This window comes from Episyrphus balteatus, chromosome 4 (genome assembly GCF_945859705.1).
Source record: "Episyrphus balteatus chromosome 4, idEpiBalt1.1, whole genome shotgun sequence".
NCBI lineage: Eukaryota > Metazoa > Arthropoda > Insecta > Diptera > Syrphidae > Episyrphus > Episyrphus balteatus.
Window position 1 is genome coordinate 52,638,577 of NC_079137.1, and position 13,244 is coordinate 52,651,820.

General features: G+C 30.0%; 1 protein-coding gene across 4 annotated transcripts in view; it reads right to left on the bottom strand.

Annotated features, from left to right (window-relative positions):
- LOC129918986 (putative polypeptide N-acetylgalactosaminyltransferase 9) overlaps window positions 1-7,715 on the bottom strand; it is a 77,075-nt gene extending 69,360 nt beyond the window's left edge. The window contains exons 1-2 of one of the 4 annotated variants that reach the window (XM_055999766.1): window positions 7,371-7,715; window positions 5,749-6,096 (exon numbers count right to left, since the gene is read on the bottom strand). The gene's annotated coding sequence lies outside the window, so the exon portion shown is untranslated. The remainder of the gene's footprint in view (window positions 1-5,748; window positions 6,097-7,370) is intronic. The other 3 variants (XM_055999763.1, XM_055999764.1, XM_055999762.1) reach the window with 3 other exon arrangements.
- Window positions 7,716-13,244: the final 5,529 nt, after the last annotated feature.

Below are 13,244 nucleotides of genomic sequence, written 5' to 3' on the forward strand. Positions count from 1 at the left end.
TCACACATTTTGCATTGAATTTATTGTTCAATGCAGAAAATTTTTTATTTGCAATACATTTTTTTTTTTTAATTATTTTTTACAACCCTGATCACGATAATAGTTCAAAATTCCTCCTTATCGTTGAATTCGATTCGCGTAAATCATAATGCGTTCATGTCCCGACTATCTTTTTACTTGTGATTATCGATTTCAATGTAAGAACAAATGAACAATTTTAACACCTTCAACTCAACAGGTTAGCTCATACATATGACTTAGGATATTTTAAATGTCAAACTCGTATTATTATTATTATTATTATTATTATTATTATTATTATTATTCCGTAAATTTCATTTTATAAGTAATTCACCAAAGAATTATAATCCCTTATAATCCCAGGATCTGTTGCAATGTCTGGTGTACGCTGTGTATTAATATTCCCGTGATCCAAATCAAATCATTGTATTTGTTAGGTTTACAATAACAAAGTGGGATTTTGCTTTTGTTGAAGCAAATAAAAGCAATGATCTGATCTGGATCACGGGAATAATAAAACACAGCTGTTATAGTTCAAGTATCAAGTGTATGATTTTTTTTCCAACAAAATGTTGATGAAAATACATTTGTGTTTAGAAAGCTGTCAGAAAACATTTTTTGAACTCATTATTATTAATTGTTCTTAAACCTTATTCCACTAATGAATATATTTTCACCTTTGTCATTTTTCCATATTAATATTACAATATTCTATAGTTGTTTGAATAAGGATTATCTTATCATCTGTGAATGCAGACACTATTCTTGTTTACCTTGTATCTTTTCAACTTTTTTATTATTTACTTATTTTGTAGAATTGCACCTTTGGTACAGTAGTTGAAGATTTATTGCGAATTATGAAGTAGTAGTGAATTATTATGAAATATTTTCTCAATAAAATATACAAAGTTAGGATAAATTCTGTTACAGTTTCTTATCTCTGTCACTGACAGGCTCTGATTCCTGGTATTGTCTTATTTGGGCTTAATGTAATGCAACTTTGTCTGGTGCATTGCAATTTTATTGTTATTTCAGAGTGATTTTTAGCATAAATCCAATGCACTAATTCCCAACCAATTTCAATATGCTAAATTAGAATAAATTCAAACAAATTCAAAGCGAATGCGCAAAAAAAAAAACAAATTTGCAAATAAACTATTCAATAAATGATATAAAAACTAACAAAAACCATTCATTATAAAATAAAACACTTAACATAATGATATCAATGATTCAAAAGTCATTTGTGGTCAGATTATTTATGATGATAAAGACTAGGAAATTTTCATTTCGTCCACCACAACAATTTTTATCTGCTACACATTTTATGCCTTTTTTTTTACTGTTGCTACTATGACTGAAGGAATTCGAAACATGTTACACAAATTATACCCCTGTGATATTGAAACTACGAGTATTTGTCTGTTTTTTTTTTTTTTTATTACGTTCAATACATAAAAAATATGATAAGGTAGACATATTTTATCCCCAAGAAAAATAATATGTAGGTATTTGAATAACAAAAAATCTTTAATAAAATAATTCTTTAAGGAAAAGTTGCACATTTCTCAGGGGAAGTAGGAATAACTAATTGATACACCTTGTAATGTGAACCATTCAAAAATAAAAACCATTAAAATCAATTATTGTAAAATTAAGAGTGTAAACCTTTCTTCTTGTTGTTGTATCATTATGTTTTTCGATCATTTAATTTGATTATTACGTACGCTTTATGCAGAAATATGGATTTTCTTTGAGTTCTGAAGGTATACCGGGTATTAAAACGTGTGCGTTATCTTATCTCACAAACAGGTTTATCTAATTTCTTGACATTTAAAGAAATAAATTTTAAAGCTAAAATATTTAACGCAGAACTAACCATATTATAGGTTTATTATAGCATGCTTATAACACATACAAAAATCTGTCAGCGTTTTTTTCCAATGGAACTTGCACTCATCAGTTGACTTATCGTGACGCAAATTCTGTTTAAATTCAGCTTAATTTCAGCACGGATTAAAAAAAAAATAGAATGTGAAGAAGCAAGATTTAAATTCCCCAACCTCATTCAAAATAGGCAAATAGCAAATTTGTCTATTACTATTTGTAACGCGAGAGACCAAATGCAATTATACTGGTTCATTTCAACGTCACGTTAGGCAAATTCGCCTAATTATAGTTCATATTTTCCTAAATACATTGTGTTTGTCGAGCACATTTTATTCTTTGATAAACACACAAATTTTATCTTTTTTCTTTATTAAATATAAGATTAGAAACAAAACGTCACGTGCAGACTTGAAGAGTTCACCAAGATATTGAATGGAGGTCAAAAAGTGATTTTATCAGCAAAACTATAAAAGTTTATGTTATGAAAAAGAACTATTGTAAGATGATAGTTGAGTACCTTCTAATTGCACGTGCCATAAATAACTTTCGCTTCTTCGTGGCGTGTACCTATATCCTGTCGGACCCTTAGCTTAAAGCAGATAACAAATAGGTTTAAAGTCGTTTGCAAATTGAAAATTTTAATTGTTTGCAATTAAATATAGGTAGCTTAAATTCAATTAGAAATCACCTTAAATTTATTTAAATACAAAACCGCATGCACTCCAAGATAGCTCAGGCGATCTTTTGTTATGGCTTTTACAAACAGTGGCCTTAAAAAATAAATAAAGTTTTTTGAGCCAAAAAAAAAAAACAAATTTATAGACAGAGCAAACAATATTCTGTCATCTTTGCATTCAGGGGCCCAAAAATACATATAATAATATGATGTATATTTCAAGAATCGGGTGGAGACAAGCATGCTTTCAAACTCTAAGGGCCAGTTGTACAAATATTTAATCCGTGGTTTAGCAACTTTTATCTTCTGAAATCGGTGGTAAGGTTCCGGTTTAGCACTGGTGCAAGGTCCACATATGTAAAAATAGCCACATCCATGCTTGAACCAAAGTTGACCCGCAGCTAATCCGCCGAAATCGGTGGGTTAAATTCCTGATCCGAGGCTGAACCACGTTTGTACAACTGGCCCTAAAGGAAATACACTCTAGCAAAAGCAAAAGCAAAAAGCAAAAAAAAAATCTCATACCTAGATTTTCCTCAATAGAAAAATTAAGACAAAAAGGGCCAAAAATATAAAGATAGATATTATAGTGATATGTTTAGAAGAAACCGTTCTTGTCAATTTAAAGTTAATGTTGGTGTTCCTCAATAGAGTTACCTTGGCAATTTGCTGTTCATTTTATTTATAAATGATCTTCCATCTGTATTAAAACATTCAATGACATTAACCTATGCTGATGATGTAAAAATATTTAGAAAAATTAATTCCATTACGGATTGTGAACAACTACAATATGATCTAAATACATTTTGGGAATGGTGCAACAACAATCGTTTGATTTTAAGTATAGACAAGTGTAAGACAATGAGTTTTACACGCAAACGTAATTTAATTAATTATGACTATCGTTTAAACTCGACGCGTTTACATCGTGAATCTAGTTTTTCTGATCTCGGAATCGTATCAGACTCAAAATTAACATTTACTGACCACTTTAAAGAAAGCTAATAAAATACTTGGCTTTGTGAAAAAGTATTCCCGTGATCCTTATGTAATTAAAATCTTCTATATTTCTCTTGTCAGACCAATTCTTGATTACGGGTGCGTTGTATGGGCGCCATACCACTCTATACACATAAATGTATACAGAGTACATTTTTAAGATTTTCTCTTCGTTTTTTGCCATGGACAGATAGGGTTATATTGCCTCCAAACACTTCAAGACTTCAATTGTTAAACTTGCCATCTCTTTCTGGTCACAGAGAGTACTTGAAGTTATGCTTCATAACAGGTGTTATAAATGGATCTATTTCATGTCCATCAATTCTCGATCGAATATATTTTAATGTGAGTCAGACTAACTTAAGAAAGAATTTACCACTTCGAACTATTTTCAGCAGATCAAACTACGGCGCTAATAGTCCTCTTAATCAGTTAATTAAAAAATTTAATAAATTCTTTATTCTCATTGGTTCTACAAATGATAACTTTAAATCTGTAAGCTTTAAATGTAAATTTTTTGCTCTGAGTATTTAAAATTTTGTTGTACATATTTTAATTTTGTTTTAAGTATTTTTTGTAATTTTTAACGTAAGTATTTAACGTATTGGATAAACAAAAAAGATTAGTCTTGCTCCGGGCCCCGGCATGAAATGGTAACGGAGTTACGAATAACAAAATTGTCTTTATTTTGAACATTTGCTTGGGAAAAATAAGAGTTTGATGGTAACTCACGTTACAAAAATCGGACACGAATTTTAAGCGTCCGACAGTATGAAGTTTTTATGTGAAATTAGGTATCTCAATTTGTTTTCAATGAAGATTCCATACATACAAAATTACAAGCTTTTAATATGAGTGACAAAACCAAACATTTTTTCAATATTTCGAGGAAAAATTTTAAAATATTTAGGTAACTCACGTTACATTATTTTGGTAACTCATGTTACCTGCGATTTGTGGTTCCAAAAGTAAAGAAAAGATGCATTTTCACTCAAGTTTTTTTTTAATCGAATAGTGTGTAACTAAGCTTGCTTAAATGTTAACTTATTTTAGCACTCACGAGGGGATATTGTCATCGTCACTATTAGACTCATCATATTTTCAGTTTGCTTGTTTTTCCGTCATTTTCATGTGAAATTCTTCTGTTGTTGGCAAGCTTATGCTATTAAAATGCTTTAAGATTATTAAACTCCCTGAATTTTTTGTCTATCCATAAGGGAATACAACAAAGAATCTTTTCTTGCAACTTGCATAAAGAGTTGCCGTTTGTAAATAGTAATTTGCTAATAAAAAAAGTAAAAAAGACTGCATAATTTGTTCAAAATTCGTGTCCACTTTTTCATGGAATTACCCGTAGGTGCAATATTAGTTGGACAAATAAGAAGTTAATTTCAATTATGTCCCCCAAACTAACATAAGTATACTTATGTTTTTTTTTCTATTTCAACGTTTTTGCGATCTTCTCACAAAAACAAAACCATATATGTATATCTATACCTATCCAATCAAAATTTTACAAGATTAAATAACACCCATTTTCGCTTTACTCATTTAGTTCTGACCAATGAGAAAAATGTTAATCTCTTGTTTGTATTTCCATAATTCCATATCGTTCCTCGCAATTGTTGCCAACCCAAAAATCACATGTCATAGCTTAACATAACTTTAGAATTCGTAACTCTAGTTTTTCGTAACTTCGGTTTCGCGTAACTTTGACGCTCGGAACTCTGTCGCCCGTAACTCTGGTATTCGTAACTTCGTCGGTTTCCCCTAGCTCGTGCCTATTACAATTTTAACTTTTTTATATTTATAAATCCACGAAACAAAATTCTCATCAATAATTAAGTTCTCCCTGAGAAGCTTAATACAAAAATAGACAGTAGGTCAAAGGTCAAAGCCCTCTTTAATTTTTTAAACCTAATCAAGCTTCAAGAAACTGAACCAAGTTCAAAATTCTTATAAATTGTAACATATTTACAACCTTTTTCCTCTCCAATAACATCAACTTTATTTAGTAAATCTAAAATTGAACAAACTAGTTTTCAAAATTTAAATAAACTCGTATTAACAATTTTTATTACTTTCAAGTTCCATCACATCAGTATGGATGGACCCTTATGATTATTTTTTTTTTTTTTTATTTTTAGTAATCTACTCACCTGTCATTCTGTGATAAAAGCGCATTAAATCCACTGACTCGTCTCCTCGCTCTTTCGTTGCATTAATCTCGATCTCACAACATGCAGGTAGGTAAGGTATATTTTAATATGTGTTGTTTGTATGTTTTTTTTTTTGTTTTTGTTTTTTAATTAATTATATATTCATGTCACATTTATAGGATAATATATCGGGTATCTCTTGAATATTCTTTTTTTTTTTTGTTTTTTGTTATTTTATTTTTCTACTATCACGTTTAATTTATGTGTATTTTTTTTTTTGTTTTACTTTAAGCATAGGCAATAAATGGCAAAAGGAAACAAATTCAATTCAGAGAGTTGCTCTGGAATCTGAAAGTGATACCAGGCAAAAAAAAAAAATAAATAAATTATTAAATATACATAAAAAACTATAACGTAACTAAAACCACACCGGCAACGAGGGTTTTTTTTTTATTTATTTTTTTTTGTTTTTGTTAAAAAATGCGATAAAATGCAAGATAAACAAAAACTTTAACTCAGTCAGTAGTCAGTACTCTCAAACGTGCTGAGAGAAAAAGAGAGACAGAGAGAGAGAGAAATAAATAATAAAATATACAATAAAATATGTCGCTATGTATGTTTTGTGTATCTTTCAGATACAAATATTTTATTTATTTCAGAAAAAAATATACAAAAAAAAAAAAAAACAAAATTAAGATAAATAATCCCGGATATGACACTTGATATGGAACGCAAACAACAACTCTGTGTAGTGATAAGGAATTCCTTGGTAAAGGGACACTCTATCGACTTGGACGCACACTTTCACCCCGAATAGCACACAAACAACAATAAACAGAGAATAGAGAAGAGAATTACGACAACGACAACACCGACAGTTGTTGGCTGCAAGGGATCGATTTCCGAAATCGCACTTGTATTTTATACAACGACATCACGACAAACGACAACGACGACGATAGAAATGCCTGCCCAGTGCCCATTCACTTTCCCGTGCTCTCCCATCTCCAATTTCTTTCCTTCTATCACTATTAGATGAGGAATCCACCATGAAATCCAATCGAATCTACAAACAACTAGGTACTAACGACTATTTTGTGGTCTCATCACAATCGGACGATTGTGACGGTTTTATCCAAACACGATTTGATGGACATCGAGAAACCGAGACGACAAACAGACGGACGGACAGACTATAGGAGAACGACAAACTTTTCTCCGATATCATCAGAATTCTTGTCGTTCTGTGCTGTGCTGACTATTGCACTATTCTACTGGACTGTTTCTTGCCAGTTCAGAATAGTACCAGTACCAGTTTACTATAGTACCCTTTTCGGTATTGATTTTTATCACAAAAAATGGGTTTAGCAACAAAATCCGAAAAAACGAAAACCCAGCAATAGCAAGTAGCTACTAAAAATAAAAAAAAAATCTTTTCTCAGATGGCCAAATGTCAACTAGCGCTCACACAAGCACAAGCATAACACAAGCCTGCTTGAAAGAATGAAGGACCGTGTCTGTGGCAACCTCGAAGCGAAACAACAACGAGTATGGAAGGAATATGGAAATAGAAACCTGCGTAGCGTATCCTTTTTGAAAAAAAAAAAAAAATGAAAATTTACCTAATGCTACTCCTTGACGTTTCGTTCAAGGAAAAGTCGTGTAATTTGATCATCATAAAAATACTCTTGAACTATCTTCTTTAAGATATTTGGCATTTAAGAGATTTTTTTTGACAGATGTTTATCTTTTTAAAGCAGCTTTAAATGTATACAAAAAAAAAATTTTTAAGGAGAAGAAGAAGAATTTTTTTTAATACAACGTTAAGAAGGTAAATCCCGTTTTTTTTTTGTTGGTTCGGTTCAACGGTCTTCCACACACCGAAAAGCAAAATATAATATTCACACTCGGCAAAAGACAACCCAAAACCAACCAGCACTGAAAAGGTTGACACGCAGACTGATGTCGATGTGATGGAAAAAGTGTTGCCTCTGGTTTGTTGGGTTCGTTTCATAGTCGTCGTTGTCGGTAGTTTGATTTGGTTTGGTTGAATTGAGTTGAGTTGATGCGGATAAGCGGAGCGGAGTCAAAGTCGAAGATGAGATGAAATGAAATGAAGCTAGGTTGCCATTTGTGCGCATTTAAAATTGTTTTCTTTGGTTCTTTTTTTGAAAGTCGAGATTTTGTGAGTGATAAGGTAGAAGAAATGTTCTTTTGTTAATTTTTTTTATATTTCATTCAAATTCAATGTTGTCAAAGGAATTTTTATCGATTTTTTTCTTGATACGAAGAATTTAGATAATTTTGCAAACGATTAATATGTAAGAAGGGGCGTTTATCTGTTTTCGATTACGACGAATTGAATATTACAAAAATTGAAATAAATTTGTATTAGAATGATGATACTATGTAGGTACTATTAAATGGCAACATTTTTCTGATACTTTTTGATACTTTTTTTTTAAGTTCCCGCGCACTAAGTATTTCGTCCAGTTAGGTCAGTATAGTAGCATATACGTTCGAACACTATTGAGCTGTAGAAAAAAATGTGATTCAGGTGTATGATGTTAGTAGTAGGTATCGGGTCTGTTGAGATTGATTTATTTATAGGTATTGTCAGGTGAATTCACCATTTCACTGAACGAAACTTAAAAATGTATCAAACGTTCTTCGTTGACATCTTCTTCATATTAAAAGATTCGTTCTTGTTGATTCTCACAAATTCGTGTACCCCTATTAAATGTTAAATATGTCACTAAAAAAAATGAATTATGACTGGGTTCAACTTTTAGTTCAGAATTATCCAATACCTAAACATTTATAGTCCTGTATGTTGTTTTTTTTTTATATATAATAGAAAGTGTACCTCCCAAATAATTTTTTCGAGTAATTCCAATTTTTTCAAAAGCGACTCTAACTATTTTGATTAAATTTGGTAAAAATAATGTTGTCATTAATTCTTTTTTTCTTTTTTTTTCAAAAAATTCGGAGAACTGAAATATGGTGTTGCCATTTTTTGCAAAAAATTGACAAATTTTTAATTTAATATCATTTATTTTCAAAAAATAGTTTTTAAAAAAATGTTTTTAAAATTTAACTTTCGATTTGTTTTTTTGATTTTTCTTCTGAAAACCGATTTTTAAGTTCCGATAATTATTTTTGATATAGATATACAGGGTGTCCCACAGTCAACGCCCCAAATGAAAACCATGGATTCCTGAGGTCATTTTAAGTCGAAAAACTTAAGAGGTAATTTTCTCGTTTTCGTTCCGTTTTCGAGTTACCACGGTTTTTATGATTTTTTCTTTCTTGTCCTTTATCTTTGCCAAACTTCGTTTTATTCGAAAGTTTTTTTTACAACCAATCAAGAATTTATTACAGTTTTAGTTTGTGTCAAAACATTTTTTTCTCCGGACAACCGTTTCTCCACAATTTTGCATCAAACACAATTTTCTTCGTTTTTTAAGTTGTTTTTTACACTTTCATATCATTTAAGTGAAAAAAACACGTTAATGAGTATTAATTTTGTGTGCTTTTTATTAAAGCCCAGTTTATTTTCATAAAAAAAATAATTTTTATTTCATAAAAAAGGCTACTGAAAGTAATTAAAAAATAAAATAAACAAACTGAGTGAATTAAAAAAAAAATATTTTTTAATAAGAAATTAATTTAAATGAATTAAAACTTTTTCTGAGCTTTATCTATTTGTTCTTTTCTTAACCACAATAGCTCACAGAAAGTTTTTATCAGAGCAAAGAAGTCGGCCGGTTAATTGGCGGGTATATACTGAATTGCAGTGAGATCTAGACTTAAGGGAAGCCAGCTTAATACATCGAAATTATTTTCTTCGAAATACTTTTCAATTTAAGAAATAACAAAAAATGCAAATAATATTACTTTTAGCTACAAAAGTTTAAAAAGTGTAAAACTTTTCAACATAAAAGTTTTAGCTTATTTTGAGGCTTGATATAAATCTTTCATATTTAAAATAAAAAGAAGTTCATACTTACAATTTCGGCTGTTTTGGCAAGAATTGTCGCGTTGAAAAACGAATCTACAATTTTTTCCAAAAGATAACTTCTGCAATGACTTTCGATTCTAGGAAGAATAGAACAGACCAGACTATCACACCATCAGTATAGTTTTGGGAAACACCGGTTAGATGCATTCAAAACTTTTGATTCACTTCACACAGATCGTTTTTTAGATCCACGAAGTCTTGAGTCGATGCTGACGACTGTACAGCACCAAAAAACGATCTTCCACTTGGGTCGTCTCACTAAGCCTTTCTTTCTGCTGGTAGTTCCGTATTCACGATATTTTTTTTAATTCCATGCTATCACGAGTCAAATGAACATCTTATTCATAATGATATTAACTTTTGTGCCTACAGTATTTGAACAACAATTTGCTATCAAACAAAGTTTGAATTCTTGGGATCGTTGTTTGTATCATTTTTACATAAGTACTTTTAAGTATCAAGCTTTTTATAAAATTACGAACTATATGATAAAAGGGTTGGTGCTAAAATATTTTGTTGGTCAAAATTCTGTTTTTAAACAAAATTCTTTTTACTTACATTCTGTGCAAGACAAAATACTCTATTTCAAATGTCTGTATTTTTAAATTCGGATTGCTAATAACGCTGTACTCAAAATTTTATAAAATAAGAAAAATTTTGTGGATATAAGTTTTAATAGACTCTCTATCAGCCTATTTGAAATGATAGAGCAAAAAATAATAATAAATTAAAGTATTAAATTAAAAAATCAAAATAACTTTAAAAATTAAAAACAAATAATAATTTAGAATTTTTTAGAAATTTCGATTTGTTAAATCAATTTCCAAAAACAGTTAAGTGAATTTTCTTAAATATTGTTTACTATCGAAATCCAGTGTCCAAAATTAAACAAACAGCAAACCGGTTTCACACTTTTCAACAAGAATAAGTGAAATAAAAACTGTAGCAATGTTTTGTTTTCCAACTACAGTTAAAACTATTATTTGGCATTCTTGAAAACGAACTTAAATCTATCTTTTTAAACCTTGAAATATTTGTATAGCTATAAAAATTGATAAAATGCTCATTATTATTTTTTCCATCAATGTATACAGCAATAATGTATCCAATGGCAACCCTGTCGCGAAGGTGTATGTTTATTATTATTTGGTTAAAGAAGTTTAGCAAATAACAAACAACACCATAGAAATGAACATCTTCATCACTTTTGCCAACATAGATACTAGTTTATACCGCGGATGGAGGATTGTAGGCATACCTTAGATTGAATGAAACTAGGCAAAGACTCGGATGGTTTGCAAAAACCGGAGAGAACATCATCATCATGATGATGACTTTTTAGTAGGAATACCGGCTTTTACTAACATTTCATTGAGGTAGGAACTTAATAAAGAAATCTTGGCTTAGAAGTTGGTGTTGGGTGAAAAAAAAAAAAAAAAAACAGAAACCAGTTGGCAACAAAATTAAATTGCAAACAACTTCCGCCTTAATTTCAATAATAATAATAATGAAAAACATGTTTACAAGAATGATCTTCTTCATTTCTTGGAATCATTGTAGTTTTTTTTTTTTAATTCACGACCTTATGGATACTGGTCAAGTGGTATAGTATTGATGTTAGGCTTGTTTTCTGATAAGATATTATGTGAAGTGATTCAAGTCGTAGAACCTAATAACGTTAATGCACCCATTATGAGCACGAACATGTATGGAGATGAGATGTTTGTTGGCCATAAACAGTCAAACAACATTGTTGCTAGTTGTTTAGCAACAAATTTTTGTTCTTTCTATTTTATTGTATTTTTCTTTGCAGAAACAAGGTAACAACATTTTTCTTATGTTTTATAAAGCAAATTTGGTAATCATTTCATTTTGGGTTTTAAATCATTTAAAAATTGCATCTTAATATTAATAATTGTATAGCTTAATCTTTTAGTTCATCGCAATCATTGTGATGAAATAAATCGTTTGAAGAAAAGTCGTTACTAGTACAGATAAAATAGGCATTTATAAAAACTTGGCAAAAAATTTGCTTTTGGTATAAGAACCAAGAATACAAAAATTCTATAAAAAAAAGTTGGGTGGAAGGGTGATTTTTCGAACATGAGGGAGGAGGAGGAGAGATCAAGAATATAGTGCAAAAAATTGTGTGTGGAATATCATTATATGACACATGTTTTTAAGGTATTTTTTTGATGCTGAATCTAATGACATACAAATAAAGTCAATACGATTGCTCTAAGAAAAGTTATTGTCGATTAAAAACCAGAGTGCTTGTTTTTCGACCTCAACAGGTAAAATATAACCGAAACCCATGTGAAAAACATGCTACACTGATAAAATTGGGGATGAAGGTTTTAGATAAAGCAGGGACAAAGGATTCAAAAAGTTCTTAAAAATATTTTTGGTGAAAGGGTGTTTTTTTGATGGGTTGAGTTATGTGTGAGAAAGGTATCATAACAGCTGACTTATATTTTATTAATTTTTTAAACTTGGTGAAAAGCTTTTGGTTGGTATAAGAATTAAAAATCTATAGTGTACAAAATTATCTTGAGTGAAAGGGTGTTTTTTTTTTAAGAAGTGATGAAATTCGCAACTAGTACCACAAAAACTGGGAAGAAATTGTTACACCAATGAAAATTGGTAAAAATGTTTCATTTATAACAGAAACCAAGAACTTAAAAAGTCTATATAAATATTTAAGGTGAAAGGGTGTTTTTTTTTTTGGGAAATAGGGAAAATCCGCGAAAAGTCCGATAAAATCAATGGTAAAAAGGGTTCCCTTACGACATTCATTAAATATGTTCTCTTTCCCATGAAAATTACGAATAAAACAAATCTATAAATTGATTGGTGCAAAACGTCTAAGAACATGAGTATAAACGTTTAATTTGTCATCAAAATCAAAAATTAAATAAATAAACTAAAATGTTCAAAATCAATTTATTTTTGGTTCAGAATTTGAACAGATACAAGTGTAATGAGTGCAGAGCTTGTTGTTGTGATAATCCGAAAATCTTCTTTTATCTCTTTGATAATTTTCTATGTAAAGTACCTACCAAACTTGGCTGAATCTGAACAAGATTTGAGTAAAACAGATAAGGTACAAATTGTCGTTATTGAATTGCAAATCTGATAACTACCAACAACCAAGTCAAAATAAGGTGAAAAAATAAATACATATTTTAAATCAAATAAATTACAGTGTATTTGGGACATAATAAGGTAAGTTTTCACCAAATTTCGTAAAAAAAAATTTTTTTTAAGATAAAAAAAAAAACCAAAAAATCGGGTTATTTGAATTGTTCACAAATTTCACACAAAAAATTGTGATCACAAAAGTTGTAGATCTTTTTATTGCCTACAACTTTGTCATACAACTTTTTTTCATAGGACTTGTAGTTTTGCCGGAAATCGAGATATACCATTTTTAACATTAAAAACTCAATCCACTCACTTTCCTAACTCGGCTCTA